The sequence below is a fragment of the Ursus maritimus genome, unplaced genomic scaffold (genome assembly GCF_017311325.1).
Source record: "Ursus maritimus isolate PB19 unplaced genomic scaffold, ASM1731132v1 scaffold_23, whole genome shotgun sequence".
Classification (NCBI taxonomy): domain Eukaryota; kingdom Metazoa; phylum Chordata; class Mammalia; order Carnivora; family Ursidae; genus Ursus; species Ursus maritimus.
The window spans coordinates 17,925,066-17,951,377 of record NW_024424786.1 but is presented as its reverse complement, the minus strand read 5'-3'; the positions used below and the strand labels follow the sequence as shown (position 1 = coordinate 17,951,377).

General features: G+C 37.4%; 1 protein-coding gene across 3 annotated transcripts in view; it reads right to left on the bottom strand.

Moving 5' to 3' along the window:
* Positions 1-26,312, bottom strand: part of ELP4 (elongator acetyltransferase complex subunit 4) — a 247,800-nt gene that overhangs the window by 152,564 nt on the left and 68,924 nt on the right. The window lies entirely within an intron of this gene.

The following is a 26,312-nucleotide window of genomic DNA, read 5'->3' as shown; positions in this document are numbered from 1 at the left end:
CATTGTCATGATAATGAGGTTCTGGAGCATAGCTATTTCACAGACATTTAAGTGATGAATGCTGTGAAAGCTGTGGGTGTCCTTAAAAATACAAAAGTGTTTGCTTTACTCTGATCCTAAGTAAAGCAATCACATATGCAGAATCAGTGCCCTAAAGAAAAAATGAAATATAATTTGAAGCACACGTGCAATGTTAAAGAACCTAACAAGTTAGGAAAAGTAGCTGACTACTTAATGGCAAAATCAATGGGAGGTTGTTCAGCCTGCTGCACATCTCTGTAAATGTTTTACTGAACAGCCAGAGCTAGCCCCCAAAGTACCTAACAAAAACAAAAAAGAAAACCAAAAGAAAGGAATGCCGTTATGTGCAAAACAAATATGACTCCAAGTGAAGGCTTTGGCAGTATGGTTATTTCACATATAGTTATTTCTCCATTTTCAATGAGGGACTGGATTATAGGACACATTTTTCCAGTTTAATGAGTGAAGAAATGTGTCTATAAAAATGATATTCCATAATGGCACTGAAGTGACTCTTTCATAAATATATGAATATAGGAATGTATATAAATACATAAACATATATGAATAAATAAGTAACGTATGTGTCCCGGCTAGCTCAACTTTCAGAAGACAGTGCTGCTGTTTGAATGCAGCATGTTCAATTCCTATCTGGGTCAATTAGATTTGCACAGGGGGTAAATCTGCTCCAAGGTTCCAGATTATGAAATGAATTTCAGCCAACCATTTGATGAATGTCAGTATGGGTTAAAGGAGGGTGGATCAAGAATATATCCAGTTCATTCTAATTCACCAATAATGAATCTACTCAAGACATTATTTCATATATTACAGAAAGTTTCTTAAGCATTTTTCCTTCTGCCCCAAATTGTTCAATAATAAAATTTGCCTTCAGTGCTTGGTAGTAAATTTGCTATCTGAGGTACATTACTAGACAACATATACATAAATTATTTCTTCGTTTTTTGTTGCCACTACTCAACCAATACAATCGGTTATTTATTTTGTATTCTCCCAGTTTGTTAAGGTAGCTATCGTAGGGCTACGATTCTCTTCAAAGGTGGTGGAGAGGTTTGATATGAGAACAGAAATAAGACATAAAGCCAATACATCTTAATCTCTTTCCTTATTTAACACTGACATAAAATAATCCAGTCACCAGCAATGCTTAGAACTTTATAAGTAATAAACTTTCCCAAACCAATCTGATTTCTAGGACAGTAAACACTTTGATAAAAAAAATTAAATGGGAAAAATCAATATATTTAGGTATATAAATTGATACATGGGATTCATTTATGATACATGGGATTACAGCATTTAAAACTGAACTAGTTTATATGGTATTGATATTACACTACTACTAAGTATTGTTAATCTCCATGAGATACAGTTCCTACCAGCAATACTGATAAAAATATTTTTTACTGATAAAAATATCCTCTGTTGTCACCTAAATTTTTTAAAAAATTAAACCCCTTTAATTTTGAGGCTATCGTCTTTTTTTGTTGCTGTTTAGCAAGTATAGTAACTTATAAATCAGGAGTTGGCAGAAGAAAATCTAGTTACGAATATGACCCTGTCCTCCTCATTGTTTCCAAGCAATTAATTAACAAAGGTTAGGTCATCAAAGTATTTAAAACATGTCCCAAAGGCAGCACATTTCAAATCATGTATACTATTCTACCTTGATTTTTTAAATTTTAAACAACTTTTATAGTAAAATGATCTAACTTGAGATTCCACAATTTGTCTTTAAAACTATAACAGTACAAAGAATATAAAAACGATTATTAGGACTTTAATTTTTACCTTTAAAAATATCAAGTATTTAAAATATTTTTCAGTCAAAAAATTGTTCCATGTCTGCTTATATTACCATGTCTTCTGACAGTAATTGATTTCTTTATATTAATGTTAAACATGGGGAAAAGGGGTCCAATGACACAAAATGTATATTTATACATATATATTTTTTTTAAGTAGGCTCCACACCCAACATGAAGCCCAGTGCAGGGCTTGGACTCACGACCCTGAGATCAAGACTTGAGCTGAGATCAAGAGTCAGAGGCTTAACTGACTGAACTACCCAGGCACCCCTAAATTTATATTTTGATGGCAAAGTTCAACATGTTTTAAAAACTGACAGAAAGAAATGAGACTTTTGTAGTTATCAGTATCTCCCACACACAATTTTCAGCAGGAGGTTTATTGGCATTTACATTAGAGAGCTTCAATTTCTATCCACAAATGGCATTGGTTTTTCTGTGAAAAGTAATTTTATCAGTCTCATTAAGAAAGATTAAAAAAAAAGGGGGCGCTTGGGTGGCTCAGCCCATTGAGCTTCGGACTCTTGATTTTAGCTCAGGTCATGATCTCAGGGTCATGGGATTGAGGCCCGCACTGGGCTCCACACTCAGCACAGTCTGCTTGTCCCTCTCCCTTTGTGTTCCCCACGCTAGTGCTCTCTCTCTCTCAAATAAATAAATAAATCTTAAAAAAAAATTATAAAAATCTGCTATAGCATATCTAGGTGTAGCTACAGACGCAGTATGTCTAGAAAAGAAATCAAGCAGATAATATATACCAGTTAATGACCTTGTAGTTTCTCAATGAACAAAGGAATACTTTTTAAAAAGTCTCAATGTGATCAAAGAATAAATGTAAATGTAACAACAACAAAAAAGCTTGGGTAACAAAGACGAGATTTTATTTGTGAAAATTTAATTATAAAAATAAAATTATATATATGAAATAACTATTTGATAAGTGAAACATTTACTCATAGATAATGAACTCTTGGGTATTTTTTGTAATAGAACTTGATTTTATCTACTGGTAAAGTGTCTGACATAGTAAATACTCAAAAACGTTTTGCATCTCTGTCACATTTGGTCATTACAACAGCCTTGTCAGGTAAATAGAGTCATTAGCTCCATTTTATGGTAGAGAAAATTAAGACCCTTTGGAGACTTAAGTGATTTGTTTAAAGCTGGACAACAATTAAGTGACACAAGAGGCACCTAAAACGTTTTCTAAAACTTTAACTTGTCTGCTTTTTCAGCTAAACTAAGATAAAGCCTCAGAGTGAGATCCAGATTCAATGAAAAGTCTGTGGGTTCAAATACACTAATGCGGCTGTGAGGAGGTTTGAACATGAGTCCATTTAACACAAAGTATTCAGGTGTATAGTTTTAGGAAGATCTTTTTCTTATAGTCACACCTATGAGACCTTCACAAATAGGTCTCACTTGTATTAACTTGATACATGACATATAAAGACAATTCAAGACGGAAAAATGTAGATTTATAATATCTAAATGAGATACCAGTATAACACAGAGGATAGTATGCTCAAGATCTGGGTTCCTGGTCTACCTGTATCAGCAACTATAGCTAAATGTGTGATAATGAGGCAAAGTATCTAATTTTTCTGTTCTGGGGCTCAAAATTTTTTCATGTGATAGAGTTGCATTAATAATCTCTCTTGTCCTTTCTGACTTGAAATTACATGGCTCAAGAATGACTTTTTTCTTTTTAAGACTGATTTCTCTCATTAAAATGATTAATTGCTGGGTTTTTGAAAATAAGAACTTCTGGTGCATTTTAATATTGATTTAACTACTTGATAGAAATACTTAGGAAGAAAAACTGTTATCAATCCCAATTAGGATTAATTTAAAGTGAAGATGAAGCACTTTTGATATTATTATGCAAATCATTGAGAAAATATGATTTGTATAACCAAAATTCTATTTACACATATATTTCAAGTATTCATTTATGACAAATAGTGAGATATACTTATAGGGCAGTAGGCACAATATCAAATGTCTCAACTAATTGTGTAAAATGGTTTGCTGAGCTAAAGTTATATTAGCATATAATTTGCATGTGACTATAAAGACTGTGAAGTCTATTCACAAGTAATTTTCAAGTTAAAAATTCCATTACTATTATCCTGAAGGCTATCACAGATTTTTCTTTTCTGATGCTTTTCACCTAATAACACTGAGTTTGATTCTCTTCATCATGAATACTCTAAGAGTAGAACATACAGAGACTAGGAATGCAAGGAGAGCAGTGACCAGCACAGACCTCTGAGCCACAGTTGGGAAAATACTAAGAACATGAGGATACAAGAATTGCATCCAGTGTCTGACAGAGATATTATTGAAAGAGGTTACGGTCTTTCATGAAAAAGAATTCAGTTCAACATTACTCTGATTTCCTTTACTTACTGACGTAAACAAGTCATTAGATTACGTCTCCTATTACCCATCATTGTTGTCATTTAGCCAAACCTGGGTCATTAATTATCTTTCAAACATCCTGGACTTTCGGTTTCTTGACCACCTCTTCCCCAATGATCTTGTTTCCATCCTACCTATGGTGCTCACTCTTATGATCATACCTTAGACCTTGCCATTATCACTAATTGCTATCACTATGTAATCTCAATTCACGCTCTATCCTTCCCACAACTGCCACTTCCTATCTTTCCACCTAGAGCCCATATGTAATCATTTGACCATACTGAGACCTCCATGCCATTGCCTATCACTTCTTCACTCATTCCTCTTGATATACTCTTTCAAATATTTAACCACCTTGATCCATGATCAATCCTTATGTCTACTTCCTTGCTCTTCTCTTGCTTTGTCTCACTTGCTCAGCAAAACTATTCTGGGTAAATTCAACTCTCTGCACACTCCCCATTTGCCTCAGTACAGTTTTAAAGTGGTGGGAGAATTGGCCCCATCCAAGTGGACTGGTCTCAGCGTAAAATTATGACCTCATACTTCAACAGGCCCTTAAAGACTGCCTGGCAATCCCACTATACACAGTCTCACCCTCCTCAGTGACTTTTTCATACTTTCTCTTTTTATATACAAATGTCTAATAATCCTTACCCATCTTTATTCTTAGCTTATAACATTTCACTGAGAAAACAGAACCAGCAGAGACATCTATCACTACATTTACCTACCCATCAGCATCTTTACCAACATAAATAATTTCTCTTCCTACATTACCATAGTTGAACTGCTTATGAAACTTCTTTTTTTTTTTAAGTAAGCTCTATGTCCAATGTGGGGCTTGATCTCACAACCCTGAGATCAAGAGTCACGTGCTCTACTGAGCCAGCCAGGCACCCCACAGGTGAATTATTTAAACACCAATACTAACCCAGTATCCCTACTTGCTCCTAGACCTTATTCCATAGGATGTCACTCTAGCAATTCTTCCACCTCTCTCATATCATTAACTTTCCCTTTCTACTGGATGTATTCTAAAATCTATAAACATACTCTTATCTCTTCCTTTTAAGAAAATAAAAACATTTCCTGTCCCTCTTCCTCTGCCAGCTACTACTCTAATTTTCTGCATCAGAACTCCTTGAGTTTTCTAACATTTGGTGTCTCCAATTCCTTCCCTTACATTTTCACTTAAAACCATTCCAATTAGGCTTATACCAACATCATTTCATTAAAACTGTTATTATGGTCACCAGTGACCTCCACTGGCTAAAATAAATGGATTCTTTAATTTTTATTAACAGAATTTGACACAGATATAATTCATATACCATTCAATTCACCCATTAAAAGTGTACAAATTATGGGCACCTGGGCGGCTGAGTTGGTTGGGCATCTGACTCTTGATTTCAGCTTAGGTCATGATCTCAGGGTTGTGGGATTGGGCCTGGTATCAGGCTCTGTACTCAGCAGGGAGTCTCCTTCTCTCACTTTCCCTCTGCCCCTCCCCCATCATGTGCACTGTAAAATATATGAACAAATTTTTTTTTAAAAAGTGTACAATTCAGTGGCTTTAGTATATTCAGAGAGTTAGGTTAACTATTACCAAAATCCATTTTAGAATATTTTCATCCCTTCAGAAAAGAGTGCTGCACTCGTTAGCATCACCCTCCTGAACTTCCCCATGCCCCCAACCCTAAAGAACTACTAATCTACTTTCTGTCTCTACATATTTCCTTATTATGGTCATTTCATGTAAGTGAAATCATATAATATGTTGTCTTTTGTTCTTGGTTTCTCTCACCATAATGCCTTAAGGGTTCATCCATGTTGTAGCAACGCATCAATATTTCACTCCTTTTTATGGCTGAATAATATTCCAGATATGGATACATCATACTTGTTTACCCATTCATCAGTTCATTAATATTTGGGTTGCTTCTACTTTTGGGCTATTATAAATAATGCTGCTATAAACAATTCATGTACAGGCTTTTGTATGGACATGTGCACACAACACTAAGAAATAAAAAAAATTTCTCTTGGCCATTTCCGCATATACCAAGGAGTGGAATTGCTGGATCAAATGATAATTCCATGATTAACCTTTTGAGGGAATGCCAGCCTGTCTTCCAAAGCAACATTCTTGCTGGCAGTATATGAATGCTCTGATTTCTCTACATCCTTGCTAGCACTTATTATTATCTGAATTTTTTATTCTAGCCATCATAGAGTGTGTGAAGTGCTATCTCATTGTGTTGCTGTTTTGTTTGTTTGTTTTGGTCTGGTATATTTTTATTTGTCTTTTACTTTAAATATTTCCTTGTCTATATGTTTGGATTAGTAAATAGAACATAGCTAAATTTTTAACCCAATCTGTTCTTTTCTTTTTAATTGCAAAAATACATATAATGTATGGTTCAGTAGTGTTAAGTATATTTTCAGAACTTTTTATCTTGCAAAACTGAAACTGTACACCCATTAAAAACTCCTTGTCTTCTCCTCCCCTGGTCCCTGCTAATCACTATTCTACTTTGTTTCTATGAAGCTGACTACTTTGGATACCTCACATGAGTAGAATAATACAGTATTTGTCTTTTCGTGATGGGCTCATTTCACTTAGCATAATGTCAAGGTTTATCCGTGTTGTAGCATGTGTCAGGATTTCCTTCCTTTTTAACACTGAATAATATTTCATTGTACGGATATACCACAGTTTGTTTATCCATTCATTGACTGCTAGACGTTTGGATTGCTTCTACCTCTTGGCTATTGTGAATAATGCTGCGATGAACATGGGTATGCAAATATCTCTTTGAAACCCTGCTTTTACTACTTTTGGATATACACACAGAAGTGGGATTGCTCAATCATACAGTTCTATTTTCTAATTTTTTGAGAAATGCCATACAATTTTTTCAGAGCAGCTGCACCGTTTTGCAATCTTGCCAAGGCACAAGGGTTCTAATTTATCTACATCCTTGCCAACACTTTCTATTTCATATTTTTTTGAGAAGCTACCTTAGTGGGTGTGAGGTATTATCTCATTGTGGCTTTGACTTGCATTTCTCTAATGATTAGTGCTATTACTTTTTCATTCGCTTGTTAGCCATTTGTATATCATCTTTGGAGAAATGTCCATTCAAGTACTTGGCCCAGATTCTAATCAGGCTATTTGTTATTGTTGAACAGTAGTTCTTTATATATTTTGCATATTAATTCCTTATCAAATAAAAGATTTGTAACTGTTTTCTCCCTCTTCTTAGGTTGCCCTTTCACTTTGTTGATTGTGTCTTTTGATGCACAGAAGTGTTTAAGTTTGAAGTATTCCCATTTGTTTATTTTTGCTTTCTTTGCTTGTGCTTTTGGTATTACATCCAAGAAATAATTGTCAAATCCAATATCATAAAGATTTTTCCTGTTCGTTTTAAAACTTTTATAGTTTCGGGTCTTATGGTTAGGTCTTTAATCCATTTTTAGTTAATTTTTGTATACGGTATAAGATAAGGGTTGCTTCATATGTGGATATCCAGTTTTCCCAGTACCATTTACTGAAGACTGCTCTTTCCCCTTGCATGGTCTTAGCATTCCTGTCAATGACTGTTTGACCATATATGCAAGGGTTTACTTCTGGGTTCTTTATTATCTTCTATTGGTCTAAATGTCTGCCTTTATGCCAAAACCATACTGCTTTGATTACTGTAGCTTTGTAAAATGTTTTGAGATCAGAAAGCATAAGACCTCCAACCTTGTTCTTTTGCAAGATTGTTCTGGCTGTTTGGAGTCCAAGATTGAGTCCCTGTACGCTTTAAATAAACTAATTAAACCTGTTGTGTTTCTTTCCTCAATTTCAAAATGAGGGTATTATAAACTTCATGAGATTTTTGTTAAGGATTAAATGAAATAACAAAAATAATATGTTAATAGGTGAGAGATAGTCAGTTCTCAGTAATTATTAACAGCTATAACACGCTGTCAATATAATATAGTAATGCTCCAGTGGCAGGATGAATGAAAGTCAGGTGGAATAACAAGATGGAGCAAGGTATTCACTTAAGGAGGTAAGAAAGAATGGGATTAGTACAACAGCACCACCTAGAACTGCCAAGTGATTACCAAGAAGCATTCTGTTATCAAGTCTTTTAATAAGCTTTCAGGAGTGAGCTAAGTAGTGTGGGGGCACAGGAAATATGGCTACTGTTCATTTGCAGACATACCTAAGGAGGAATTGATTTCCAAATGTGTTTTTCTCAAAAGAAAGAATAAGATAGGGAAAAGAAAGCTGGTTGTCCAGACTCAAAATATTTGCTTATGTAGTTATATTCCCAAGGGAGAAATAGCTTTATTGATTTACCTATTAATAAAAATGTTTATAAGAATAAATTTCAAACATATAAGCAGAAATCATAATAATGATGGAAGCCAAAATTCATTAAACCCTTACTATATTAGGCAGTGTTTGCTAAGTGATAAATTTTTATTATCTCACTTAATAATCTTAAGAAGTAGTTTCTATTATTATTACTCCTATTGAAGCCTCAGTAATGGGGGCCCTGAGAAGTAACTTGTACAATGTCATACTGCCAGTAAATGGAAGAGTCAGTATTCAAACCTAGATTGTCTAACCAAAGGGCTCCTATCTAAACTATGCTGTCTCACAAGAAGGTGTATAAAAAGAAAAAAAAAAAAAAAGCCAAATCATCCACAATTCAAATACACCGAGACAATTACTGTTAGGCTATTGATGTATACCTTTACAGACCACTTTCTACATATATACATTATATATTACATATATTATATTGTTTTGTAATCTGTTTTGTTTCTATCTCCTCCCTTTGCAAGCAAGGTAGTCCTCTATGTAGCTGTAACATAATTTAATCAACCAATCTACATTAATAATTCTTAGGTTATCTCCAGATTTGCAGTAATGCACACAGATTATGATAATCATTCCTGTACACACACCTTTGTCAACGTGTATCATTATTTCTTTATGACCAATTCCTAGAAATGGGACAATGGTAACAATGATAATGTACACTCCAACTTTTGATAGCCTTTACTAGAATTAACAATGTACACTCCTACGGTTAACATGAGTGACATTCACACCATCTTTAACACAAGGTATTATCATTTTAAATACCTGATAAGTTGAAAAATGGTATCTCTTTGGTTTTTGTTTGCATTTCTTTGATCACTAGTGAGGCTTACTAGCTATTTTTGTTTCTTCTTTTGAGAACATCCCATTGTTATCTTTGTCCATTTCGTATCAGGATACCCAACTTGTTACTAGTTTTAAAATGCTCTTGAGGCACCTGGGTGGCTCAGCTGGTTAATCTCTTTTTTTTTTTTTTTTAAGATTTTTATTTATTTATTTGACATAGAGACAGCCAGAGAGAGAGGGAACACAAGCAGGGGGAGTGGGAGAGGAAGAAGCAGGCTCATAGCGGAAGAGCCTGATGCGGGGCTCGATCCCATAACGCTAGGATCACGCCCTGAGCCGAAGGCAGACGCTTAACCACTGTGCCACCCAGGCGCCCCAAGCATCTGACTCTTGATCTCAGCTCAGGTCTTGATCTCACAGCTGTGAGTTCAAGCCCCGTGCTGGGTTCTGGGCTGGGCGTGGAGCCTACTTAAAAATAAAATAAAATAAAAAAACTCTCTATTTACTAAAGATATTAACATATATATACATGTATGTGTTTATTTTTTAAATTTTGAAACAATTTCAAACTTAAGGAAAAGTTGCTAACATAGAATTTTTTTTTTCCTGTTCCACTAGAGGATAAGTTGCTGACATGATGACCTATCACTTCTTAATAATTTAGGCTATGATTCCTACAAACATTCTCCTACATAACAATCATATAACCACATGACTTGGAATATTGATATAATTTGGAAATTGATACTAGCATCTGATCCTCAGACCCCATTCAAATTTTGCCACTTGTCCCAATATTATTCTTTAGAGCAAAGCACTCAGTTCAGAATCACATGTTGCATTCAGTTTTCATGTCGCTCTTCAGTCTTATTAAGCCTAGAAGTTTCTTAGACTTTCTTGACTTTTATGGTCTTGACACTTTTGAGGATTACAGGCCATTTATTTGGTAGAATGTTCCCAATTTGGGTTTGTCTATTGTTTTTTTATGATTAGATTTAAATTATGTATATTTGGTAGAAATACCACAGAAGCATTGCTGAATTCTCATTGCATATTATCAGATGATACATGATTTCAATTTGCCCATTACTGTTGACATTAACTTGATTAAAGTTATGTCTGACAGCCTTCTGCACCATAAAATTATTCTTTCCCCCAGTAGTCAATAAATATTTTGTGGGAAGGTACTCTGTGGTTAATATCTTGTTCCTTGATAACTTATTTATTCATTCATTCATTCATTTATTTATATCAATGTATACTCATGCCTTTCTGCTTTATTAAATGGGTTACAATCCATTTACCGTTATTATTTATTCTGATGCTCAAATTTTCTATTTGGCCAGTGGGAACTCCTTTGAGCTGGCTTCTGCATCCTTCTGACATGCTCCACCCTCATCATTCTTTAAGCACTTCTAAACATAAAAAGACAGTACAGGTGTATCTTTTTCTTTCCTGTGAATCAAACATTTCTCCAAACAGTTCTGGTTCCTTCAAATGGAGAATGGTGTTTAGATCTGCTCACTGGATATACTGATTGCTATTTTCCCATTCCAAGAGTTTAAGGCATTTTCTTTTATTTTCTTCCTATACTTTTATAATTTCATTTATTATATTTAATCTTTAAATATATTTGATATGAGATATGAGGTAAGGATTTCATTATATTATTCCCAAGTGATTAAGTGAGTAAGCTTTCCCCACCTCCCCATTATAAAAATGATGTTTGGAGTGCCTGGGTAGCACAGTCGGTTAAGTTGCCAATTCTTTATTTTGGCTCAGGTCATGATCTCATGTTCCTGACATCCAGCCCTGTGTTGGGTTTGTGCTCAGTGCGGAGTCTGCTTGTCTCTCTCCCTCCCATCTTCCCTCCACCCGCTTGTGCATGCATGCATGCTCTCTCTCTCTCAAATAAATATTTTTTAAAAATTAAAAAAATGATGTCTGTTCATCATAAAAATTCAAATACATAAAACATACAGAGAATAGAAAAAACCCAAAATCTTCTACCCAGAGGTGAACACTGTCAACAGTATGATGAACATGCTCTCGTACATTTCTCTGTACCGGCCCTTCCTTCTCTTATGGAGAGAAGCTAATGGGGGATATTAAGAAGCATGTTGTTAAAATGGTTTTCATTCTAAAGAGTATTACAAGAACTATACATATATTTGTTTAATTTTGGCATTTCTTTCACATCTTTTAAATACTACAAATACTATGAGTCTCTTAAATGGTCTAAGAAGGAAATTTGGCTTGAGTCTTGTGAACTTCCTTGACCACATATCATTAAGGTTTTGGAACCTAAATTAATATCTCCTGAATTAGTATTAGAAAAGAATTTAGAATCAGTTATACAAAATTTTATGTAAACAGGATTGTACTATGTATCCCATTACTACAATCTGCTTTTTCACTTCCTTACGTCTTGGATGCTAAGTCCAGTATCCATCTCAAGTCTCTCATGCAGAAAAAAACTGCTGCAGAGCCTCCTGCTACAACCAATGCTGCAGTCTTTGCAACGAGCATCAGCCACAGACCTTAATAAAAGACACCGTGTCCACCACCCTCCAAAGGATATTTCCCTTGGAAGGTAATGGGCATTCGAGCCTTAATAGATGAAGCTGCAGCTTAGACACCTTTCCTCAGTATTTGAAAGAAGTGATTGGCATCTTTTGTTTTCCAATGTTACTTTCAAACCACTCTTCCTCCTCCATTTTGTGGCAAAACAAAACAAACAAACAAAATTCATGTTTTCTTACATCTAACCAATCCCAATCATTCCCCTTTTAAGTTGCTGTCTTTATCAAGCTCCTGGACAATTTCTTCTATCAGCTGAGGACACTGTACCTGGTCTACAGTCCTAATTCAAACATCTTATTCTCATCCAACACTTCTGATCTTGGTAATTGCTTTTCTGTTTACCCCCACTATTAAGACTAGTAAGTCCACCACCAGTCCACTATCCCTTCTCTCTCTCTCCTCATATATCAACAGCACTTGTCTTCAATTCCTTTTCTTAGCCCTAGTTTGTGATCCATCATTTGTTTACTATGTTGAATACCTTAATCTCCTTCTGTTGCCTGAACCTCTCAAAACTTGAATCCTGCCTGCACCAGGAATCTTAGCAGAGATGCAAGAAAGTAACACAACCTAAAGACTGTACCACCATAAATATTTGATATTTCCCTAATAGGTATATTCTTCTAGCCCATGAAACAACCATTTCAAACCTTTCACTTTTAACCCAGACTCCTATGAGGTAAGTAACTGTTCCTCAGCAGATGACCCTGCCTTTTAGTCACTGAGTAAAGAGAAGATCTCAGTTCGTATCTTCAACACTACTCAAAACCCTGCCTCCAACCTTACAAACCTATTTGTTTGCATTTACACTGTTGTCTTCTACTCTCCCTCCTTCCCTCCAGTGGAAGAAATGTTATTACATCTTTTTTTTTTTTTAAAGATTCTATTTATTTATTCAACAGAGACAGCCAGCGAGAGAGGGAACACAAGCAGGGGGAGTGGGATAGGAAGAAGCAGGCTCCTAGCAGAGAAGCCTGATGTGGGGCTCGATCCCAGAACGCTGGGATCGTGCCCTGAGCCGAAGGCAGACGCTTAACGACTGCGCCACCCAGGCGCCCCGGAAATGTTGTTACATCTTAATGGCAATCCTTGACCTTGAGTGGCTTAGTAATTCTGCCAAATTATTTAGTAATTTGCCTAATGTCATACAGCTAGAAACCACTATTTCCTCTTCCAATCTCCATCCATTCCCTCTCTATTGAATTTTTCTTATTCACGTTAAAACAGAACAAAATAGCAAAAACTTCTTGCTTCCCAAACCTCTTCCACTTATTGCTTTTCCTCTGCCTCCTCATGAACAAATTTCTTAAAAGAATGATATGATCTCTGCCTATCTCTCTGAACTTGTCGTTCTCATAGCTCTTTCTATTATTCTGTTTCACCAACATGGCCTTTCAGATCCTTGAACACACTAAGTCTTTCCTTTCTTAGCACACTGGCTGCTCCCTACAGAATATTTCTTGGCTACTGCCCTGTGTAGAATGATCTTCTTATCTCCAGGTCTCAGCTCAAACGCTTCCTCTTCAGACAAGCCAATCCTAAGCAACTCAGAGCATATCTCCCTAGCCCAATATAACTTGTGGAAATGTTCTTTTTCTTTGTATTACTTACGACAACTCTTAATGACATTTATTTGGCTTTAAAAAATTGTGTGCTTTCTCACTAGACTAAAAACACTACACATGGTCAAGGATAACAGCTGCTTTGTTTACTACAATAAACCTGGAGTTTAGCATTACACAAGGCTCATAAAAGGTGCTCAGGTTCATAGAAGGCGTTCATGTCAGATAACGTGTTCCAATAAATACTGCAGGATATGTTTTTAATATCAGTAAATGACACCATCCTAATTCTACTGTCTGAAATCTGGAAAGCACTCTTGATATTCCCTTTACTCTTTCCCCAACTTCAATGAGATCAAAGAGATCAGGGCAGTAGCTAGCAATCAGATTAGGCAAGGGTCCTGGGCCTTACAGGATCTCTGTTAGAATGTGGGTTTATTATTCTGGATGTTGCTATAGAAGTTATTTTTCTTAAAGATTTTTATTTTTAAGTAATTTCTGCACCCAACATGGGGCCCAAACCCACAATCCCAAGATCAAGAGTCATGTGTTTTACTGACTGAGGGAGCCAGGTGTCCCTAGAAGGTGGGTTTATTTTTCTGAATGAGATTGGAAGTAACTGGGTTTGAGCCAGAATAATGATAAGTAATCTGGGTTTGAGCCAGAGTAGTGATAAGAGCTGACTTTTGCTGTAAAACTGTACTAACACGATAAGCCAAGTCACATATAGCTACTTACATTTAAGTTAATTAAATTAAAATAAAATAACTCTTCTTTAAATGTTTGATAGAATTCACCTGTGAAGCCACCTGGTCCTGGACTTTTGTTTGTTGGGACTTGTTTGATTTCTGATTTAATTTCTTTGCTGGTTATGGGTCTGTTCAAGTTTTCAATTTCTTCCTGTTTCAGTTTTGGTAGTTTATATGTGTCTAGAAATTCATCCATTTCTTCCAGTTTGTCCGACTTGTTGGCATATACTTTTTCATAATATTCTCTTATAATTGTTTATGTGGTGCTGGTTGTTATTTCTCCTCTCATTTGTGATTTTATTTATTTGGGTCCCTTCTCTTTTCTTTTTGATAAGTCTGGCTAGGGGTTTATCAATTTTATTAATTTTTTCAAATAACCAACTCTTGGTTTCATGAGTCTGTTTTCTTTCTTTCTGTATCATTTATTTCTGCTCTCTTTAAAAAAATATTTTAGGGGTGCCTGGGTGGCGCAGTCGTTAAGCGTCTGCCTTCGGCTCAGGGCGTGATCCCAGCGTTCTGGGATCGAGCCTCACGTCAGGCTCCTCTGCTGGGAGCCTGCTTCTTCCTGTCCCACTCCTCCCTGCTGTGTTCCCTCTCTCGCTGGCTGTCTCTCTCTGTCAAATACATAAATAAAATCTTTAAAAAAATATTTTATTTATGTATTTGACAGAGGGAGAGAGAACAAGCACAAACAGGGGGAGTGGCAGGCAGAGGGAGAGGGAGAAGCAGGCTCCCCACTGAGCAGAAAGCCTGATGGGCTCAATCCCAGGACTCCTGAGATCATGATCTGAGCCAAAGGCCAACGCTTAAATGACTGAGCCACCCAGGCACCTCTATTTCTGCTCTGATGTTTATTATTTCCTTCCTTCTGCTGGTGTTAGGGTTCATTTGTTGTTGTTGTTGTTTTTCTAGCTCCTTTACGTGTAAGATTAGGTTGTTTATTTGACATTTTTCTTGCTTCTTGCGGTAGGCCTGTTGCTATATACTTCCCTCTTAGGACTGCTTTTGCAGCATCCCAAAGGTTTTAGACTGTTGTGTTCTCATTTTCATTTGTTTCCATGTATTTTTTAATTTCTTCTTTGATTTCTTGGTTGACTCATTCATTGTTTAGTAGCATATTGTTTAACCTCCATGTATTTGTGGTCTTTCCGATCTTTTTCTCGTGGTTGACTTCTAATTTTATAGCATTGTGGTCAGAAAAGATGCACTTCAGGCTTTTTTGTATTTGTTGAGGCCTGATTTGTGACTGAATATGTGATCTATTCTGGAGAATGTCCCATGTACACTTGAAAAGAATGTGTATTCTGCTACTGTACGATGGAATGTTCTGGCTATATCTGTTATGTCCATCTGGTCCAGTGTATCATTCAAAGCCATTGTTTCCTTGTTTGTTCTCTGTTTAGACGATGTGTCCATTGATGTAAGTGGGTGTTAAAGTCCCCTACTATTACTGTATTACTATCAATTAGTTCCTTTATGTTTGTTATTAATTGTTTTATATATTTGGGTGCTCCCATGTTGGGCACACATATACTCACAATTGTTATATCTTCTTGTTGAATTGTCCCCTTTATGATTATATAACACCCTTCTTTGTCTCTTTTTACAGTCTTTGTTTAAAACTCTAGTTAGTCTGATGTAAGTATTACTACTATGGCTTTCTTTTGACATCTATCTGCATGATAAATGTTTCTTCACCCCTTCACTTTCAATCTGCAGGTATAGGCAGCATATAGATGGGTCTTGTTTTTTCATCCATCATGACACCCAATATCTTTTGATTGGAGTCATTAGTCCATTTATATTCAAAGTATTATTGATATGTATTTTTTTACCATTTTATTTCTTGTTTTGTCATTGTTTCTGAAGATTTTCTCTGATACCTATTTTTCTCAAACTATTACAAAAAAAAGAAAAGGGAGGAAAACTTATAAATTCATCCCATGAGGCCAGCATTATTCTGATACCAAAACCAGATAAAGATTCCACTAAAAAAGAGAGCTACAGGTCAATATCCCTGATGAACATGGATACAAAAATTATCAATAAAATACTAGCAAACAGAATTCAACAATATATTTAAAAAATCATTCACCATGATCAAGTGGGATTAATTCCTGGATTGCAAGGGTGGTTCAATATTCACAAATCAATCAAAGTGATATACAACGTTAATAAAAGAAAAGAACCATATAATTATTTCAATAGATCCAGATAAAGCATTTGACAAAGTATAGCATCCATCCATGATTAAAAACCCTCAGCAAAGTAGGTTTAAAGGGAGCACACCTCAACATAATAAAGGCCATGTATGAAAAACCCACAGCTACTGTCATCCTCAATGGGGAAAAAACTCTACAATTAGGAACAAGACAGGGACGTCCACTCTCATCATTGTTATTTAATATGGTACTGGAAGTCCTAGCCACAGTAATCAGAACACACACAAAAAAATAAAAGGCATCTAAGTCGGCAAGAAAGAAGTCAAACTGTCACTATTTGCAGAATGTGATACTCTATGCACAAAAAACCCAAAATACTCCACTAAAAAATTGCTAGAACTGATACACGAATTCAGTAAAGTCACAGGATACAAAATCAATATACAGAAATCTGTTGCATTTTTTTTTTTAAAGATTTTATTTATTTATGTGACAGAGAGACAGCCAGCGAGAGAGGGAACACAGCAGGCGAGTGAGAGAGGAAGAAGCAGGCTCCCAGCGGAGGAGCCCGATGTGGGACTCGATTCCGGAACGCCGGGATCACGCCCTGAGCCGAAGGCAGACGCTTTAACGACTGCGCTACCCAGGCGCCCCTGTGGCATTTCTATACACAAATAATGAAGCAGCAGAAAGAGAATTTAAGGAATCAACCCCATTTACAACTGCCACCAAAAACAATAAGATACCTAGGAATAAACCTAACCAAAGACATGAAAGACCTGTACTCTGAAAACTATAAAACACTAATGAAAGAAATTGAAGATGACACAAAGAAATGGAAAGACATTCCATTCTCATGTACTGGAAGAACAAATACCGCCCAAAGCAATCTATACATTTAACGCACTCCCTATCAAAATACCAACAGCATTTTTCACAGAGCTAGAATAAATAATCCTAAAATTTGTATGGAACCACGAAAGACCCAGAATAGCCAAATAGACTTGAAAAAGCAAAAAGCAAAGCTGGAGGTGTCACAATTCCAGACTCAAGTTATATTACAAAGCTGTAGTGATCAAAACAGTAGAGTACTGGCACAAAAAGAGACACACAGGTCAATGGAAAAGAATAGAAAACCCAGAAATAAACCCACAATTACATGGTTAATTAATCTTTGACAAAACAGGAAAGAATAAGCAATGGGAAAAAGACCATCTCTTCAACAAATGATGTTGGGAAAATTAGACAGCAACATATGCAAAACAATGAACTGGGCCACTTTCTTACACAAACACAAAAAAATTCAAAATAGATGAAAGACCTAACTGTGAGACCTGAAACCATACATGCTTACACAGGCAGTAACTTCTTTGACGCTGGCCATAGCAACTTCTCACTAGATATGTCTCCTGAGGTAAGGGAATCAAAAGCAAAAAAAACTATTGGGACTTCATCAAAATAAAAAGCTTCTGCACAGTGAAGGAAACAATCAAGAAAACTAAAAGCCAACCTACGGAATGGGAGAAGATATTTGCAAATGACATATCTGATAAAGGGTTAGTATTCAAAATCTATAAAGAACTTCTAAAACTCAACAGTCCAAACCCAAATAATCTAATTAAGAAATGGGCAGAGGACATGAACACACACCTCTAAAGAAGACATCCAGACGGCCAACAGACACATGAAAAGATGCTCAACATAACTAATCATCAGAGAAATACAAATCAAAACTACAATGAGAGATTACCTTACATCTGTCAGAATGGCTAAAATCAACAACACAAGAAACAACAGGTGTTGGCAAGGATGGGGAGAAAGGGGAACCCTCTTACACTGTTGGTGGGAATGCAAACTGGTACTGCCACTCTAGAACACAGTACGGAGGTTCCTCAAAAAGTTAAAAATAGAACTACCCTATGATCCAGCAGTTGCACTAATAGGTATTTACCCCCCAAATATAAAAATATTAATCAAAGGGATACATGCATACTGATGTTTATAACAGCATTATCTACAATAGCCAAATTATGGAAACAGCCCAAATATCCATCAACTGATGAATGGATAAAGAAGATATGGTATATACATATATATTCATCGAATAAATTAATGGAATACACACACACATACAACACACGATGGAACAGTATTCAGAAACAAAAAGGAATAAAATCTTGCCATTTGTACCAACATGGATGGAGCTAGAGAATATTATTCTAAGCAAAATAAGTCAGAGAAAGATAAATACCATGATTCACACATATGTGCAATTTAATAAACAAAACAAATGACCAAAGGGAGCAAAAGAGAGAGAGCGGCAAACCAAGAAACAGACTTTTAATTACCAGAGGGGAGGTGGGTGGGGGGATATGTCATAGGGATGAAGGAGTGTAATTGCTGTGATGAGCACTGGGTATTATATGGTCATGTTCAATCACCATATTATATGCCTGAAACTGATATTACACTGTATGTTAACTAACTGAAATTTAAATAAAAACTTAAAAAAATAAAAATTTTAGGAGTCGTTGATAGGCTGGATGTAGGGAGTGAGAGAGAGGAGTCAAAGGTCTAAGATGACTTTATTGAAGGAAGAATAAAATTTGGAATGATTAATTACAGTGTTGCATTAATAAGAGAGAGTATGCCGAGGGGACAATGACTGGGCTAGGAATGTAGGAATTAGGCAGGAAATAATAAAACAAATGTATACCAATGAAGATAGCTTGCCAGGGTGAGCAACTAATTTCTGCATACCCAAAGGCCCCCTTGGAGGACAGAAAAAGAAGAAAGGCAAACACGCAAGCAAGTAATTTCATTGGTTAAAATGAGGTTTAGGATTAATAGTTCTCTCTCAAGATTTTTAGATATTTTCTTTTTACTTTAATCATATCACTAGCAGATAGGCCAATGGGTAAAATCCCTCCTCACATTCACATCTTGCCTTGGACTCAGCTCCAAGATTTGTATTAATATATCATTCACTTTTAATCCTCTTAATAAAGTAGTTTAGCATACTCCTGTTCTGAACCTGTAGTCTTATCTAGAAGTTCTCTTGCAAAATTCCTTTCTCATGAGTTTCTACTTGTAACTTCTAAATACACTATGGCTCTCTGCTTCTCAGTGTAAGACATCTCTATTTTTGAAATAAAATTTACTCTTACATGGCTATGTTTCAGTTATTAGTTTTATTCCACTAAATCTTTGAACTACAAACAAGACTACAGTTGATCTGAGTTATCACCACACTTTGTGCATTGATTCATTAGTTCATCAACTGTCAACTCAACACCTGTGTCCTAGATTCACAAATAAAGAGATGAAGATAGCATAAACCCCTTTCCTCAAGGATTTCCACTGCTTGAGAGGGAAGATAAAAATGTAAACAAGACAAATAATTATAGTGTAATGTGCTAAATGTTCTGACAGAGTATGAACAAAGTAAGTAGGAATGTATGGAGGGTCATAACTATAATTTGTCTAGGAAAATATTACAGAAGGCTTATACAGATGTTCCATTTAAGTGGTAAACAGACTTGGCAAAATAAGAAAAAGGAATGACTTCTAAAATCTTAAGTAAAATCCTTATCCTTTTTCTGTTGATTTTCTCCTAGAAATTCTCCTAAAAAGATAACTGATTCTTCCAGAATTCAGTTAATTCAATGTAATTAATACAAAACTTTTAGTTACTATAAGAAACTACTAACCATTTTTAGGATATTCATGTAAAAATAAAATCTCGAATTTCAAAGAAACATATCAAAACAAATTCATTCTGGGAGGAGTTAAGATGGCGGAGGAGTAGGAGACACCGTTTTCAGCCGGTCCTCCGAGTCGAGCTGGATAGGTACCAGACCAGCCTAAACAACCACGGAACCAGCCTGAGACGCAGGAAGACGCATCTGGATCTCTACAAATGAACATCTCCAGCGCTGAGTATTGAGGTACGAAGCGGGGAGCCAGAAACTGTGCACAGATATCGGAAGATAAGCGAGGAGGGAGGGGCCGCTGCGTTCTGGCGCGGGAAGCGGTAGCCACTTGCCGGGAGAGTGGCGGGGCTCGCGGGCGGCACCCGCAAAAACAACAGGCTAGAGACCGTGAGCCGGGTGCGCGCGCCACCAGGCATCTCGCGGATCACGGAATCCCGGTGCGCTCACTGGATCCAGACTGAGACCGGGAGATCCGGGAGCGCGAGGCGGCTGGTGGCTGGTGGCGCCGGCATTAGAACACAAAAGGACAGAGACGCCGGCCTGGAGGTAAGGGCTGGGACGCCGGGTGTGGCGCACATCCCGGCGCTGCAGGGTTGAGCAACCAACAGAAACAGAGTTAAAGTGGCCAGAACATTAGTAGAGAACGGGCCGCAATCCTTCTGTTCCGTGACAGAGGCTGAAATTTGGCCGCTGCTGCTCTGACTCTCAGAAGAGGCACAGCAAACCGCCAGGGAAAGCCGCCAGAGAACAAAAGCCTGGAAATACCGGCTCAGAGAGTGCCCATCCCCATCCTCCCTCGCAGGGGACACGGAGACTCTACCCAAACAGGGTTGCCTGAGTATTGGCGCGGCAGGCCCCTCCCCCAGAACACAGAAGGCAGGCTGAAAAATCAAGAAGCCCACAACCCGGGCGCCTGGGTGGCGCAGTCATTGAGCGCCTGCCTTCGGCTTAGGGCGTGATCCCGGCGTTCCGGAAAGGAGTCCCTCATCGGGCTCCTCCGCTGGGAGCCTGCTTCTTCCTCTCCCACTCCCCTGCTTCTGTTCCCTCTCTCGCTGGTTGGCTGCCACATAAATAAATAAATAAAATCTTTAAAGAAGAAGCCCACATCCCTAAGATCCCTATAAAACAAGGGGCACGGCCTGGGACCCAGTCAATAATTTGGGCTCTGGAAACCCCGCAACCTCTCTTCATCAGAATGACAAGAAGGAGAAGCCCCCCCCAGCAAAGAAAAGACAGTGATTCTGTGGCCTCTGCCACAGAAATAATGGATATGGATGTAACCAAATTATCAGAAATGGAATTCAGAGTAACGATGGTCAAAATGATGAGTAGAATTGAAAAAACTATTAACGAAAAGGTTACTGAGAATATAGAATCCCTAAGGACAGAAATGAGAGCGAATCTGACAGAAATTAAAAATTCTATGAGCCAAATGCAGGCAAAACTAGAGGCTCTGACGGCCAGGGTCGCAGAAGCAGAGGAACGGGTTAGTGAATTGGAGGATGGGTTAATAGAGGAAAAAATGAAAATAGAAGATGGTCTTAAAAAAATCCACGCCCACGAATGTAGGTTACGGGAGATTACTGACTCAATGAAACGATCCAATGTTAGAATCATCGGCATCCCCGAGGGGGTGGAGAAAAACAGAGGTCTAGAAGAGATATTTGAACAAATTGTAGCTGAAAACTTCCCTAATCTAGCAAGGGAAACAAACATTCGTGTCCAAGAGGCAGAGAGGACCCCTCCCAAGCTCAACCACGACAAACCTACGCCACGTCACGTCATAGTGCAATTCGCAAATATTAGATGCAAGGATACAGTATTGAAAGCGGCCAGGGCAAAGAAATTTCTCACGTACCAAGGCAAAAGCATCAGAATTACGTCAGACCTGTCTACACAGACCTGGAATGAGAGAAAGGGTTGGGGGAGCATATTTAAAGCTCTTTCAGAGAAAAACATGCAGCCAAGGATCCTTTATCCAGCAAGGCTGTCATTCAGAATTGATGGAGAAATAAAGACATTTCAGAATCGCCAGTCACTAACCAATTTTGTAACCACGAAACCAGCCCTACAGGAGATATTACGGGGGGTTCTATAAAAGTAAAAAGGCCCCAAGAGTGATACAGAACAGAAAGTCACAGCCAATACAAACAAAGACTTTACTGGCAACATGGCAACATTAAAATCATATCTCTCAGTAATCAGTCTTAATGTAAATGGTTTGAACCATCCCATAAAACGCCACAGGGTTGCAGATTGGATAAAAAGAAATGACCCATCCATTTGCTGTCTACAAGAGACTCATTTCGAACCCAAAGATGCATTCAGACTGAGAGTAAGGGGATGGAGTACCATCTTTCACGCAAATGGACCTCAAAAGAAAGCTGGGGTAGCAATTCTCATATCAGATAAATTGGATTTTAAACTACAGACTATAGTTAGAGATGCAGAAGGGCACTATATTATTCTTAAGGGAAGTATTCAACAAGTGGATATGACAATTATAAATATATATGCCCCCAACAGGGGAGCAGCAAGATACACAAGCCAACTCTTAACCAGAATAAAGAGACATATAAATAAAAATACATTAATAGTAGGGGACCTCAACACTCCACTCTCAGAAATAGACAGAACACCCTGGCAAAAACTAAGCAAAGAATCAAAGGCTTTGAATGCCATACTCGACGAGTTGGACCTCATAGATATATATAGAACACTACACCCCAGAACCAAAGAATACTCATTCTATTCTAATGCCCATGGAACATTCTCAAGAATAGACCATGTTCTGGGACACAAAACAGGTCTCAACCGATACCAAAAGATTGAAATTATCCCCTGCATATTCTCAGACCACAACGCTCTGAAATTGGAACTCAACCACAAGGAAAAATTTGGAAGAAACTCAAACACTTGGAGACTAAGAACCATCCTGCTCAGGAATGACTCGATAAACCAGGAAATCAAAAATCAAATTAAACAATTTATGGAGACCAATGAGAATGAAAATACAACAGTCCAAAACCTATGGGATACTGCAAAGGCAGTCCTAAGGGGGAAATACATAGCCATCCAAGCCTCACTCAAAAGAATAGAAAAATCTAAAATGCAGTTTTTATATTCTCACCTCAAGAAGCTGGAACAGCAACAGAGGGACAGGCCTAATCCACGCACGAGGAAGCAGTTGACCAAAATTAGAGCTGAAATCAATCAAGCAGAAACCAGAAGTACAGTAGAGCAGATCAACAGGACTAGAAGCTGGTTCTTTGAGAGAATCAATAAAATTGACAGACCACTGGCAAGACTTATCCAAAAGAAAAGAGAAAGGACCCAGATTATTAAAATTATGAATGAAAAAGGAGAGGTCACGACGAACACCATTGAAATTGGAAGGATTATTAGAAATTTTTATCAACAGCTATATGCCAATAAACTAAGCAATCTGGAAGAGATGGAATCCTTCCTGGAAACCTATAAACTACCAAGATTGAAACCGGAAGAAATTGATTCCTTAAACAGGCCAATTAATTATGAAGAAATTGAGTCAGTGATAAACAACCTTCCAAATAACAAAACTCCAGGCCCGGACGGTTTTCCTGGGGAATTCTACCAAACATTCAAAGAAGAAATAATACCTATTCTCCTAAAGCTATTTCAAAAAATAGAAACAGAAGGAAAGCTACCAAACTCATTCTATGAGGCCAATATTACCTTGATCCCCAAACCAGGCAAAGACCCCCTCAAAAAGGAGAATTACAGACCGATTTCCCTAATGAATATGGACGCCAAAATCCTCAACAAGATACTTGCTAATAGAATCCAACAGTACATTAAAAGGATTATCCATCACGATCAAGTGGGATTCATACCTGGGATGCAAGCGTGGTTCAATATTCGCAAATCAATCAGCGTGATACATCATATCAACAAGAAAAGACTCAGGAACCATATGATCCTCTCAATCGATGCCGAAAAAGCATTTGACAAAATACAGCATCCTTTCCTGATTAAAACCCTTCAGAGTGTAGGAATAGAAGGTACATTTCTCAATCTCATAAAAGCCATCTATGAAAAGCCTACTGCAAATATTATTCTCAATGGGGAAAAGCTGGAAGCCTTTCCCTTAAGATCAGGAACTCGACAAGGATGCCCACTCTCGCCACTATTATTCAACATAGTACTAGAAGTCCTTGCAACAGCAATCAGACGACAAAAAGGGATCAAAGGTATCCAAATTGGCAAAGAAGAAGTCAAAATGTCTCTCTTTGCAGATGACATGATACTCTATATGGAAAACCCAAAAGAAGCCACTCCCAAACTATTAGAAGTTATAGAGCAATTCAGTAACGTGGCGGGATACAAAATCAATGCTCAGAAATCAGTTGCATTTCTATACACGAATAACGAGACCGAAGAAAGAGAAATTAGGGAATCCATCCCATTTACAATAGCACCAAAAACCATACGTTACCTTGGAATTAACTTAACCAGAGACGTAAAGGACCTATATTCTAGAAACTATAAATCACTCTTGAAAGACATTGAGGAAGACATAAAAAGATGGAACGATATTCCATGCTCATGGATCGGAAGAATTAACATAGTTAAAATGTCCATGCTACCCAGAGCAATCAACACTTTCAATGCTATCCCGATCAAAATACCGAGGACATTTTTCAAAGAACTGGAACAAATAGTCCTTAAATTTGTATGGAAACAGAAAAGGCCCTGAATCTCCAAGGAACTGTTGAAAAGGAAAAACAAAGCTGGGGGCATCACAATGCCGGATTTCAAGCTGTACTACAAAGCTGTGATCACAAAGACAGCATGGTACTGGCACAAAAACAGACACATAGATCAGTGGAACAGAATAGAGAGCCCAGAAATGGACCCTCGGCTCTTTGGGCAACTAATATTTGATAAAGCAGGAAAAAACATCTGGTCGGAAAAAGACAGTCTCTTCAATAAATGGTGCTGGGAAAATTGGACAGCTACATGCAAAAGAATGAAACTTGACCACTCTCTCACGCCGTACACAAAACTAAACTCCAAATGGATGAAAGACCTCAATGTGAGACAGGAATCCATCAAAATTCTAGAGGAGAACATAGGCAGCAACCTCTACATCGGCCAAAGCAGCCTTTTTCAGGATACATCCCCAAAGGCAAGAGAAATAAAAGATAAAATGAATTTATGGGACTTCATCAAGATTAAAAGTTTCTGCACAGCCAAGGAAATAGTCAGAAAAACTAAGAGGCAGCCCACGGAATGGAAGAATATATTTGCAAATGACACTACAGATAAAGGACTGGTATCCAAGATCTACAAAGAACTTCTCAAACTCAATACACGAGAAACAAACAAATCAAAAAATGGGCAGAAGATATGAACAGACACTTTTCCAATGAAGACATACAAATGGCTAACAGACACATGAAAAAATGTTCAAAATCATTAGCCATCAAGGAAATTCAAATCAAAACCACACTGAGATACCACCTTACGCCAGTTAGAATGGCAAAAATAGACAAGGCAAGAAACAACAATTGTTGGAGAGGATGTGGAGAAAGGGGATCCCTCCTACATTGTTGGTGGGAATGCAAGTTGGTACAGCCACTCTGGAAAACAGTGTGGAGGTCCCTTAAAAAGTTAAAAATTGAGCTACCCTATGATCCAGCCATTGCACTACTGGGTATTTACCCCAAAGATACAGACGTAGTGAAGAGAAGGGCCATATGCACCCCAACGTTCATAGCAGCAATGTCCACAATAGCTAAATCGTGGAAGGAGCCGAGATGCCCTTCAACAGATGACTGGATTAAGAAGTTGTGGTCCATATATACAATGGAATATTACTCAGCTATCAGAAAGAACGAGTTCTCAACATTTGCTACAACATGGACAGCACTGGAGGAGATAATGCTAAGTGAAATAAGTCAAGCAGAGAAAGACAACTATCATATGATTTCTCTCATCTATGGAACATAAGAACTAGGATGATCGGTAGGGGAAGAAAGGGATAAAGAAAGGGGGGGTAATCAGAAGGGGGAATGAAACATGAGAGACTATGGACTATGAGAAACAAACTGA